This window comes from Pelodiscus sinensis, chromosome 2 (genome assembly GCF_049634645.1).
Source record: "Pelodiscus sinensis isolate JC-2024 chromosome 2, ASM4963464v1, whole genome shotgun sequence".
Lineage (NCBI taxonomy): Eukaryota > Metazoa > Chordata > Testudines > Trionychidae > Pelodiscus > Pelodiscus sinensis.
In genome coordinates this window covers 46,144,616-46,158,100 of record NC_134712.1, presented here as the reverse complement: position 1 = coordinate 46,158,100, position 13,485 = coordinate 46,144,616, and the positions used below count along the sequence as shown (strand labels likewise).

The window sequence follows — 13,485 nt, the reverse complement described above, 5'->3', positions numbered from 1 at the left end:
ATATAGTGGGGAGTGAGAGGGATTCTGTACAAAAAATAAAATTTGTTTCTGAATAATAAAATAAGCCACAAATGAAAATATGTATAGAGCCAAATCTTGCAGCTCATTCTGAAAGTAAAGCTATTGATTTCACTAAGGAGTTTTGCTTTTGTTAAGGACAGAAGCACTTGCCCCTTATTATCTGGGCATTTGACTGCAACAACACAGCAAGTCCTTGCCTCTTTTCATTTTTATATAGGGGGACACACATAGAATATTGATCCCCACAGTTGTTCCCTGTCCTATTCATATGCCCCTCGCTGGACAGCCAGAATTTGAAGCAAAGAAAAATAAAACCTATGTGAAAATAGTAAGCATTCATGCATTTGTCTGATCAGATCTTTTATTGGCTACATGATATCCCATTTATTTTCGAGCAAGCAGCAACATGATATATCTAATGTCAATGTGTATCTCGTGTCTATTTAATGGAACTTATTAAATTTAACCTAAACATACTTAAATGCTACAGCAGATTTCTAGTCACAGAAAATAACCTAATATGGCGCACATAGCATATGAGTCAATAAATGTTTTATTTTATTCAGTCCAAATAACTACATGATTTGGCCAATAGAAGGTATCCATATACAAACTATGAAATTCAGTGTTAAAGGAGCTTATATAAACTATTTGCCTTTATGTTCAATGATAACCTTGTAGTTATTGAAGTGTTAATGTGTAAGCTGATTGTTACATGTGCCAGGAAGGATATTGCCCCTCATTTACAGTGCCAGATAATTTGCCAGGTCACGTATGTTTTCATCTTCAGAAGCCACAGCTGGACATCAGTGTTGAAGGAAAATAGAGATATTGGGTGTGCAAATCCTATGTTAGTGTGTCTCATTATGAGGCAGATTCAGAAATACTAGTACTTGAAGGTTTTTCAGCAGCAAACTCTGCCCCCTGCTGCTTGCTTGAAATGGGTGAACTATTGAGAATAAAATGTTGTTTACTTGGCATGTATATCTGATTGCAAATCCCTAAAACATCTGTGCAATTGAAACAACCCTATGACATTACTACTGCTTTTTGGGGTTACATTTTGCATGGAAAAATATTGCTTTTAAGATGTCTGCAAAAATGTACAGCTTATTTTCATGTTTCTTTTTCACATTTTAAGCTCTACCTTTTGGTTGTGATTGGTCACCTATGTTAAATGATTTTGTTTCTGGGATCTTTTTTGTCCGTAAAAGGATGGAAATTGTATGCTATCTGTGAAACAAACCCCCAAATCCCATTTGTTGCAATGCATATGCACACGCGCATACACACAGAGAAATTTGTGTGGATGTGTGCTTTTCTGGGCCATTATTTCATGAATATCTGCAGAAGGCCTTGTATCATGCTAGACTTTTTCAGTCAGGTCACTCTGCCTTTCATATTTATTTGCTGCACCTTTTAATTATATTACCCAAACCAGTTTCATTCATCAAATATAGTGCCTGTTTGTGTGTTAGGCTATGTCTAGACTGCAAGCCTCTTTCGAAAGAGGCTCTTTCGAAAGCATCTTTCGAAAGAGCCTCTTTCGAAAGAGAGCGTCTAGACTGCACGGAGAAATTTCGAAAAAGCGACTTGCTTTTTCGAAAGAAAGCATCCTGTGAGTCTGGATGCTCTCTTTTGAAGAAGCCCTATTTACATTGAAGAACGCCTTCTTTCGAAAGAGGAACTTTCGAAAGAAGGCGTTCTTCCTCGTAAATTGAGGTTTACTGCCATCGAAAGAAAAGCCGCGTTCTTTCGAATTAATTTCGAAAGAACGCGGCTTGAGTCTGGACGCAGGGGAAGTTTTTTCGAAAAAAGGCTACTTTTTTCGAAAAAAACCCTGAGTCTGGACACAGCCTTAGAGACAGAGCAAGAGATTCCTATTTCAATTGTCTTAAATGTTTCAAACTTCTACCAAAAAGCCCCCAAATAAAAGATGTGTTGAAAATGAAGTTTAGACAGAGTATCAATTCAAACTTAACTGTAACATTGTTATGGTAGGGGGTCAGTTTTAAATGGTACTGGAAAAAAATGTGTATGTGTATGACTCACAACTGCATAGTACAAATATGCGCACATATTCCTGAGCATGAGTGTGCATTGGGCAGATTACATTTATACCAGCAATAGAGCGATTATCAGTCCTAGTCAGCTGTTCCCCATGTCAAATATGGGAATCTCTAAAACTTATACTATCTCTACAGGAATAATAAACTATAACGGTGTATCCACTGTACTCATCTGATGGTTTGTGGCCCTCACCAACACACCTTTCATACAAAGGCTGTCTTTCAATAGTCTTCCTGTTTTTGCAGGGGCTCATTCAAAATCTATTAATTTGGAAAAGGGCAACAGTAATTTAACAATCACTGTTCCTTAGCAAACATAAATAGCTGCTGGACTCTGAAGCAGTTCATAGGAACAGCATTAAATCACCTCTGCCATTTGTAAAAGATACCATGCCCTGATCTGTTTGTGTCTGACCAAAACATGTAGTAGTTCTGTTTACTGTTTTTGCAAATATGGTGCTGATGAACGGTTTACTACTCTGCCTACCAAGATGCAGAAATGTGATGGACTATTAGGAATTAATGCAATACAAATTGTTGGAAGGAAATGAAGGCATTCATTGATTCTCACACCATCCAAGAAGACTCTCTACCGTTGGAAGTAACTCATGAATGGCATGTAACTAATGAATACCTAGCCAGGAGCAAACATTACATGTAAGAACTATTGCAATGTTTTAATATTTTAAATCACTATATCTATTCCTTTCTCATGGCAACAGTGGGTCATGCAGTTCTGACAATCCAGAAAACCCTAAACTGGTGTTCATGCCAGGAATGAAAACTACTTGCTTTCCCCAGATTGCTGCAGTTCTAGAAATGGAAAATGGTATCTACCCTTCTTATATTCAAATCATAATCTGTAACATCAAGTTATGCTACTTCACTCATAGATTTAAAAGAGTAAAACACGTGAGCTGGCTGTGGATCACAGAATGTTGTCTGAGTCCATGTTCATAGGGCAGACTATTGGTCTGAACTTAATTGTCAATAAAAAAAATTCAGCCCTATTCCTTGTGTAGACAGCCTTGAAATAATGTAAAGGAATGAAAGGAACAAACAACTGGGTTGGTCTCCACTTCAGCAGCAGGGGGCAGGGTGTCTGTATTGGAAAGTGATAGAGATGCAGCCATGTTAGTCTGGCCTAGCTAAATTATATAAAATTGACAAATCAAATTTTTGAACAGAGTGGGAAGTTTAGTGTCTGTGAGGTAATGACATTAGGGGTGATAATTGGGGAAGGTATCTTTGTAATGGGTGAGATAATTAGCATCTTTGTTGAGACCAGTACATAAAGTGTCAAATTTAAGCATGAATGACAATTCTGAAGCTTCTCTTTGAAGTCTGGAGTAAAAATCTCTCTGAAGCAATATGCATTGTTTTAAAGTCATTGAGAGAATGGTATGTGACCCTTACCCTGAGCCCACATCTACAGCCAAAGCCCACACCTCCTTCTTCACTCCAACCCCCTGTCCCAGACCTCAGTCCACTCCCACAATCTGAATCCCTCATTTCTGGTCACTCTTATTTTCTTATAAAACAAGGAATAGTCTTGCAGCACCTCAGAGACTAAGGGTACGTCTAGACTACATGCCTCTGTCGCCAGAGGCATGTAGATTAGGCTACCAGACATAGTAAAATGAAGCGGCGATTTAAATAATCGCCGCTTCATTTAAATTTACATGGCTGCCGCGCTGAGCCGACAAACAGCTGATCAGCTGTTTGTCGGCTCAGCGCGATAGTCTGGACGCGCGGGTGTCGACATCAAAGGTATTTGTCGACCACCCAGGTATGCCTCCTGGAATGAGGTTTACCTGGGTGGTCGATAAATACCTTTGATGTCGACACCCGCGCGTCCAGACTATCGCGCTGAGCCGACAAACAGCTGATCAGCTGTTTGTCAGCTCAGCGCGGCAGCCATGTAAATTTAAATGAAGCGGTGATTATTTAAATCGCCGCTTCATTTTACTATGTCTGGTAGCCTAATCTACATGCCTCTGGCGACAGAGGCATGTAGTCTAGACGTACCCTAACACAAAATGTAGATGGTGTCATGAGCTTTCATGGGCACAACCCACCCCTCTGAAACTTGTTTTCTTATGTTTATTTGCTACTACTAAGGAATTAAATGGCTATTTGCCCAGAGTAGTAAGACATTTATTTTTTTACTAAGGGCCACATTAGCAGCTTGTACGGACCTCACTAGTCCTCTGCCCAACACCACAGTGAGCTCTAAATTAATGTAATTTATATTACTACAAATACCGTAATAAAACTTAAAAGCAAACAGTATACGTGGCATTAGTTTAGATGGACATTTTTATTGATTGACTGAAAGAGAATCTTCTTTCAATGACGCCTTGATTTCTGAGGGCTGCTTACATCTACTCTTGGGCTAGAAAAAAGACTCAACACTGAAATGTTTGGTATTTGATTATTTTATATACACATTTGCGGATTATACTTTGTTCTTAAATGTTTCTGTCTGTATGGTGAGTTTCTAAAAAAGCTTAATCTGAAAGTAGAGTGATTTGCTCAACAAGACAGTTCTCTGACTAATTTTTTTTTCTTACTCTGAGATGATTTCTTCTTCTCTCATTAGTATTTACTATTTGTATTTTATCATACTTATTTTCTATCTGATAGAGGCTGGCAGTGTACTTGATGCTGCACAGATCTTTGGAAAGACATCTTCCCTCTCCCCAAGGAGCTTCCAATCTAAATAGAAACAAACAACAGATGTGTGAGTGAAGGGTGGGTTGGATTCATTACATAAAGGCCCAGCATGCTTGTGCCATACTGTGTGACTAGCATTTCTTGAGTGGTGGATTAACCCTGAGAAGCTTGCAGAAGAAATACTGATATTAATAAGGTATTACAGAACATGAGATCAATGCCAGCAATTGATAGGGAGCTTGAAAGAAGGACCTCATGAAATAATTTCACAAATATTAAAGTTGGATAAGAATGCAAAGGGAACATTTAGTGATGAGCAGAGATCCCAGGAATCTTCTTGCCACTGAATAATGTGGAATTTTCATTTTACATAGAATTGTAGTATGACTTGCACTCCATATTTTTATGGAATAACTCAAATATGCTTTATGAAAAATGGGGTATGTAGCCTCTCATTAAAGAACTTGTAATCCCCTGAATGTGTATATTCTATCTATGTGCATGTATCATTCCTGTATTTGAAGTTAGAAATAAGAAATGTAAACCTGTTTATTAATCTGTGTGCAAGTGTACTTAAGGAACTTAATTACCTGCTGTTCAATAAAATGATCGGTATTTCTTGTATTTCCTGTAAGCCTGGACTATGGTTGGGCCTGTCAAGATGTGGCCAGATCACTGGATATTGGAACCCATTTTGAATATGGTACTTTTCCATTGGGATGTGAAAGGGTTGAAGATGAACACAAAGTATTCCTGCGTTGGACAAAATCTAGGGAATCAGACAATAGAGGATTTGGCAATTGTGAGACACCAAGACACTCCCTGCTTACTACCATAATGACTCCTGGAAACAAGTAAGACTGAATAGAGGTAAGGATCTAGCCTGAACTAGGAGGCTGCCTAGTCTGTGAGAAAAATGATTAAAACTACTGTTAGGATGAGAAATTGCAGGTAACTAGTTTCTTAGCATATTAAGCCTAGCTGACATATTTGGTTTTATTTTGCTTAGTAACTTACTTTGATCTGTCTCATCACTTATAATCACTGAAATCCAACTTTTTGTACTTAATACAATCACTTTTGTTTATTAATGAACCCAATATAAATAACTGTTATCAGGGGGACAACAGTTGTGCTTTTCTCTCATTGATAAAGGGGGAGAATATATGATCTTGCTGGGTGGAAAACTTTTATGCAGAGTCATATGGATCTATCTGTGGTTTTGAACTCAGTGGGGCAATGCACCTGGTGCCATGTCAAATCCCTTTGATTGAGCCTTCCCAGAGCTGAGCTGTTCTCAGTGTCTGTGTTGTTCTGGCGGGGGCTATAATCCCAATTCTGTGCCTTGCTGGGGGAGACCAGAGCTTTTGGCTCAGCAGAACAGCCTGGTGGGGGGTGCCCTGGAGGGGAGGTAGGCAGGCTCAGTGGAACTATCAGCCTATCAAATGACAGTCTCAAGGGGATCTCTGTGACCTAATATGTCATTTAGCTTTTATATGTTGTAAAAAAAAAATGAACACATATTAACTACATTTTACTGAAAGTACTGGTGTTAGTTATTTAATGTGCACACCCTTCCACTCCTGTGGTTAATTTTTGAATGCACTTTAAATTTACATAGCTAAACAAACTCCAATAAACTGCTCCCAGCCTATAAAGTTTATGAAACACCAGTAAGGGGGGTCCATGTTTTAATGTATGTCAAATTTACTTTCCGCCTCAAAAGGTGATTAATTTTTAAGCAAGTCCAAGACCTACCTGTTTAGCACTTCCCATGTGTTCTACAGGTGTCTGTCTTTGATCATAATCTACAGCTTTGCTGTATAAAGTACAGAACAGCACATTACTATCAACATGACATCTGTCCTTGCCTGTCGGTGATACAGTCTCCAGGGGTGATTTTTTTAAAAAGTTTTCAACATTAAGAGAAGATGCTAAATTTCATTCATTTTTAAAAGATGCTTTTAGAAAAATCACACCTGGAGACTGTATCACCGACTGGCAAGGACAGACGTCATGTTGATAGTAATGTGCTGGTCTGTACTGTATACAGCAAAGCTGTAGATTATGATCAAAGACAGACACCTGTAGAACACATGGGAAGTGCTAAACAGGTAGGCTTTGGACTTGCTTAAAAATTGTAAATATATCAATAAAACATTGTGTTCAGCTGACATATATATACAGTATACATACACACACACACACACACACACACACCCATAACTTTAGGGAAATTAGAGTTGAGTGTTTTATTTTAATCACAGAAAAATCACAGGTTTTTTATATTTTTATCGGAATTTGGGTTTAACACAGAAAACTAGGCTCCCTGGTCATGAGGTATGTGTGGAGTGAAGAGCATTAGTTTAGGATGGACTAGGATGGGTTCTCAGGAAATAATTTTTCACACCGAATGATTTTCGGCATAATCTTGTAGTTTAACTTTCTATTCAGTAAACAAAGCAAAAACATGGCTAGTACAGGACAGTGAAGGATATGATTACATAGGAATCAATAGCACAGTGATTAAGCCTGACATTTAAAACTAGCTCAGTACTGTTTACATATTTTTGAGGATTTCTTCTTTTAAATAGAACTGAAAGGGTGAGCCAAGTCAGCATGACTTTGACAAGAGAGAAATTTGGGTGAGATGTTCTTTATCCTCTTGGGCACAAGTAGTTGAATAAAGGGCATTGGTATTGCAATTGAGTGGGATGACACTGGTAGCTATTTCAAATGTTGTAAAAGGAGTCTGGGACTTTTGAGCTCACAATGTAGTCTGATGCCCTGTTTAAGCTGTAAATACAATAACAGCAAGGGTGTTGTGTAGACTCAATTTCTCTCTAATCCAATTACAGACATGATGCTTATTTGTATTGTAGATTGCATCTTAATTGTGTTTTGTAAAAGACTAAAGCTTTAAAATGACATGTTTTGAAATTAGTACAATAAGTGACTTGCCCTAGAAGTAACATTCTAGGCATCCTCTTTGATTAGGCAGAGTTGGAATTTTCTCCAGTATTGATATGTGCTTTATATTTACATGTTATATTTCATCCTTTCTTTTCCATTTGATGGCTACTCACTTCTACAATTTCCTTAATATGCTCACTTAGGGGTAATTTTAGGAAGCATAGGAAGCAACATTCAGCAATCTCTCCCAAACTTTATGGTAAGAGAATTTAGATATGGAATTTAATTAAGAGTGAAATTCCAAATTTCGATTGCTATAAATGCTTATATGACTAGCTGGTCCAGAACTACATCTCCAACCTAGCAAAGCCCTTCAGCATTCCTGTAACATTAAGTATGTGAGCAGTCCTGCTAAAGTGTCAAAGACTACTCAGATGCTTACAATTATACATAATTTTAAGTGTGTTACTGCATATATGCATCATGTGAAATCAACCTCACTGAGTCTCTTTGCCTGGAAGGAAAATGTGGATGGCAGGACCATTCTGGGAATAATCCTAGAGCACCATGCATATCCTTTTCCTCAGAACAAGTATGTCACTTCTGCCGTGGCACTGTGATTACTGTGATCCATCCACCTCATGTCATCCTTGTGAGCAAATTAATTTACTGAAAGCTGTAATTATTTGGGAGGAAGATGAAATTGCTCTGAGTAGATTTCTGCTGACAGCAACCCCAGCCCTTCTGGGTCATTGCCAAGTCAGCATGAATTCTTTGTTTAGATGAATGCAAATGAATATGCAAGAACAGTGTGATTTAACTGAAGTATTTACATACCGTACTATAACTCCCATCTTAAGTATACTAGGACAAGTGGCTGCTCAGTACCTTTTCAATATTCCTTTATAATCCCCGTTTCCTGCTTTCTTCGCTAAGGATATCCGTTTTAAAGCACATGTTACTGCTCACATTAGAAGAGCAACACAGTAGTTAGAGGTTTACAATCTTGGCTGAGTTATTCAAAGGAAATTTATTTAATGTCATTAGTTTTCTAATTCTCCTGGAAGATTGTCTGCTAATGGTTCAAAAATGTTTAATGCCCACACACCACTGGAGGGAGCCAGTTCTTCAATATGGAAATATTCTCTTCCAGAATTTGATCTGAGGAAGTGGGTCTGGCCCACAAAAGCTCATCACCTAATAAACCATCTTGTTAGTCTTTAAAGTGCTGCATAGTCCTTTCTTTTGTTTCAGCAAGATCAGACTAACACAGCTACATCTCTATTACTAGAAATATTTTATGTTACTCGTAAGTAACACAAAAGGATGTAAGAAGCACAAATGAGAAATATTCAGAACTGGGGTTTTAATTGTAGCCCTTCACTAATAAAGCCTTTTTAAAGGAAATTAATTTATTGTTTATGAGGTTGATACTCTGAGTAATGAATAAGTGAAACCCAGACTTGTAAAAATATTCCAGTATCTGTTGCCTGGTATATGTTCATTTGTTGCTCACCGCTACTCTACCAGACCAGTACAAGAGCCTATTGTCTATTAACAGAGCCAGCCCAAGGTACGGTCCAACCGGGCTACTGCCCGGGGCGCCCCATTGTAGGGGGCGTTGCGCGGGGCTGCTGGCCCGGGTGGGGGTGGCACTGCGCATGCTCCGTGCGACCGGGGTGGCGCCACGCATGTGCCGGGCACCCGGGGGGCGGGGGTGCCATGTGCCCGGGGGCGGGACTGCGCATGCGTCTCACTCCCGGGGCCGGCGCCACGCTCCTGAGGCCTGAGGTGCACGAATGGCTCGGGCTGGCCCCGTCTACTAACTAAATGCCATACACACTCCCATTAAATGTACATTAAAACCAGCATTAGAGAAGTTCTGGTCTCAATCTCCCAATATTCTCTGGTTCAGACCCTACTTACATTGTTTCTGTTGCCATCTCCAGCAACTGTGAAAGACCCGTGCTCCGGGAATTTCTAAGTACCAAAATAAAGTATCCACAGGAGTTTAGCATGAACAAATAAATAGGTTGTTTTAGGGGAATTCTCTCCACAATCCTTTCTGTTATGCATACAGAGCACAAGAGAAGAAAATGGCAGCACTGACTTCCTAGCCTTTGGGTTCCATGCCCTCTCTAACTAGTTGTCTAGTGGTTGCCCAGTATGACCCCAGCTGGCCAAGTCCTGAACTCCTTTCAGAGGAGCTGATCCTGCAGGGTGCTGCGCAACCTCTACTCCTGTTATTTCAGCAAGAGTAGCATATGCTCAAAATATCACAGGAGGCAGTCAGTACCTTGCATGATCATGCTGTCAGTTTTGATGTACGCCTAACTCAGTCAGACTTCCAGGGCATGCCTAAACTGCAGGTGGGAAGAATGCCTCCTAGCCTGGGTAGGTAGCTCCACTTCACTAACAAGCAGGGGCAGTGGGTGAAGGTCAGGCTGGGGGAGGCACCTTTATCACCACCCCTTCTGCCAAGACCCCACCTCCTATGGGAGCCAGGCCATCTCACCACTCCCTACCCTCCCCACACCACAGGGAGGTGGGGAAATGTGTGACCCCAACTTTCCTGGCCCTGGAGCATGGGGAGAGTGGGTCCTGGGGGCAGCAACACTCCACTCTCAGTAGGTGTTCTGAGGCAGAGTGTGGGCGGGGCCAGACTGGTGGTTTGGGAAGGCGATGCCTTTCCCCGCTTAGCATAACAGCCACCCATGCTAGCAAGTTATCAATAGCAGTGTGGATGTTGTGGCACAAGTGGTAGCTTGGGTTAGCCACACAAACTCTGACCCTGGATATCAAGCTTCTTAGCATCACTGCCTATGCTGCATGATCCACAACTGTTATTTTTATCTCACCAGCTGAAACAGCCATGCCATTGTCCCAAGGTGTCTGCATGGGATCCACTCAGGTTAATAAAAACAATGAGAAGTCAGACATATCTGACAAAGTGGCTTCCAGCCAATGAAAGCTCATCCCCTAATGAATTTGTTAGTCTTTAAGTTGCCACAGGCTTCCATGTTGTTTTTGCTGAAACAGATTAATGGCTACCCCTTTGAAACACAGTTAATGACTCTCCATTGTCCCTGGCCTGGAAGGGAGTTGTAGCATCAGCCATACATCATCAGGCTTGGTATCACAGCTCCAGGAAATTCATTGATATAGCAATTTCATAAAATCAATTTGAATTCATAAGTTGTACATAGCTTCCTCAAATAGTCACAGGGTATGTCTACACTACAAAGTTAATTCGAACTAACAGGCGTTAGTTCGAATTAACTTTGACAGGCGCTACACAAGCGCTCCGCTAGTTCAAATTTAATTCGAACTAGCGGAGCGCTTAGTTTGAACTAGGTAAACCTCATTCTACGAGGACTAAGCCTAGTTCGAACTTACTAGTTCGAATTAAGGGCTTTGTAGCCCCTTAATTCGAACTAGTGGGAGGTTAGCCCTCCCCAGCTTTCCCTGGTGGCCACTCTGGGCACCACCAGGGAAACTCTATTGCCCCCCTCCTGGCCCCGGACCCATTAAAGGGGCACGGGCTGGCTATGGTGCCCATGCCAGGTGCAAGCCTGCCACCACCCAGCCAGCAGACTCTGCACCTGGCACGGCTCGAGCCAGCCACCCGATGCCCCCCAGCTCTCCCCCTCTTCCCGGGACCAGGCTGGCGGCTCCTGGGAGCTTGCCTGGGACCGCAAGAGGCGGGCACCCGCCTGGTCTAGTGCGGACATCGTGGACCTTGTCCATGACCTCCGCTCTAGGCACAGGAAAGTGGCCATCTAGGGCAGGAGAGCTGCCAGCCTGGCCACCCAGGAGCAGGTGTGCATGAAAAGCAAGGTGGTTCACTGAGACCCCCGACCCTGAGCCCTGAGCTTACAATGGCCATACTGGGTCAGACCAAAGGTCCATCTAGCCCAGTAGCCTGTCTGCTGACAGCGGCCAACCCTAGGGACCCTGGAAGGGATGGACCGATGACAGTGACCAAGCCATTTGTCTTGTGCCATCCCTCTCCAGCCTTCCACAAACTTTGGGCAGGGACACCACTCCTACCCCCTGGCTAATACCACTCCATAGACCCAACCTCCATGACGTTATATCACTTCTCTTTAAACTCTGTTCTAGTTGTAGCCTTCACAGCCTCCTGCAGCAAGGAGTTCCACAGGTTGACTCTTTGCTTTGTGAAGAACAACTTTCTGTTACTAATTTGAAGCCTGCTACACATTCCTTTCCTTTGGTGTCCTCTAGTCCTTCTATTATGGGAACTAATGAAGAACTTTTCTGGAGGCACCCTCTCCACCCCACTCATGCTTTTATAGACCTCTATCATATCCCCCCTCCATCTCCTCTTTTCTAAGCTGAAAATTCCTAGTCTCTTTAGCCTCTCTTCCTATGGGACCGGTTCCAAACCCCTCATCATTGTAGTTGCCCTCCCCTCTCCCACCCTCTCTCTTCCCCTCTCCCACCTCCTTTTCCCAGTTTCCCCCAGTTTTGTTCAATAAAGACAGATTCTATTTTTGAACACACGTGTCCTTTATTTTGTACATCAGGAAGGGGGACTAGTGAGGGGTAAGTGGAAGGAAGTGAGGGAGGAATGGAGTACAAGCTCCCGATGGGGAGGACTAGGGTGGCTCTGTGGGCTTCTGGGGGTGGAACCTCTCCTGCAGCCCCCCGATTGCCCCCTCTCCCCAGATGGCAGCCTGCGGCAAGTGCAGCTGTGCTGATGGCCGTGTGCTGTGATGTGCCCAGTGTGGGTACTCCGGGCAATCCAAGCCAGGACTGCTTTGCAAGCAGGGCACCCCTGAGAACTGTCCGTCCGGGGTGGGGGTCAGGTCCCTTTAAGCACAGCCCTCGGCTAGCCTGAGACAGCAGCTCCATGCTCTAAGTCCTCATCTGATGCCCTGCCGGCACTGCTTCCGGCCATCCTTAATCCCGGTTCAGGGTCCACTCTGTGTGGACAAGCTAGTTCGAATTAGCAAAACGCTAATTCGAACTAGTTTTTTAGTCTGAATGAGTTAGTTCGAATTAGCTTAGTTCAAATTAACTAATTCGAACTAAGTTAGTTCGAATTAGCGCTGTAGTGTAGACATACCCCCAGACACTATAGGATCACTTGGAAGAGCAGTTGTCACAGAGAAAGAACTTTTTAAGTTACAGATGTTGGTGCAAAGGAGGCATAGTAAAGATCAGAGAAGTCCTGACCCTGACGAAATCTGCATAGTGGAAGGGGAAGCAGTCTGGGTAAAGAACTCACTGCAGCACTATACAAACCTGTAGATTTGGCTTCCATTCTTGCATACCAGATAGCTAAATTTATGACTAAATTCCTTCCTGTGTTGTAGTGATAATTCCAAATGCCTTTCTGATTATTATGGTGTATTGTGGAAAATGGCTGATGCTATTGTGAAGAATCCCGTGGTCTTTTTTAGTGTAGAGGATGAGGGTGCCACACGTGCTCCTATTCTTGGGCTCCACCAGTACCCTGGGGAGGGAGAGAAAGGGAACAGGAAAGAAATCTGGATCCACCCCCTACTTCAGGACCCAACCTCTTTAGCTTCATTGGCTTCTTACCCTCTTTCCCATTGGGCAGGGTTTCTTTATATCCTTTGTGCTGGGGAGAACTGCTGCTCTGCTTGGACAGGGTTTTCCTTCTCCTGGTACTCTGAGCTCTGGTCAAGACAGTGCCCCTCCAAACTACAGTCAGCTGTCCTTCCCCTCCTCCTGTCTGATTAGAACAGGGGTGTTTTATTAGGTCTCTGGTAGGGTCTTAATTGGCCCCAGCTGCTCTAATTATCCTGTGTTAACATCT

At 42.3% G+C, this 13,485-nt stretch overlaps 1 long non-coding RNA gene across 2 annotated transcripts in view; it reads left to right on the top strand.

The window, feature by feature from the left end:
* Window positions 1-13,485, top strand: part of LOC102449488 (uncharacterized) — a 38,430-nt gene that overhangs the window by 8,483 nt on the left and 16,462 nt on the right. Inside the window, exons 2-3 of one of the 2 annotated variants that reach the window (XR_012901343.1) lie at window positions 4,737-4,833; window positions 5,402-5,636. This is a non-coding gene — a long non-coding RNA (uncharacterized LOC102449488). Of the gene's footprint in view, window positions 1-4,736; window positions 4,845-5,401; window positions 5,637-13,485 lie in introns of both variants that reach the window. The other variant, XR_012901342.1, reaches the window with a different exon arrangement.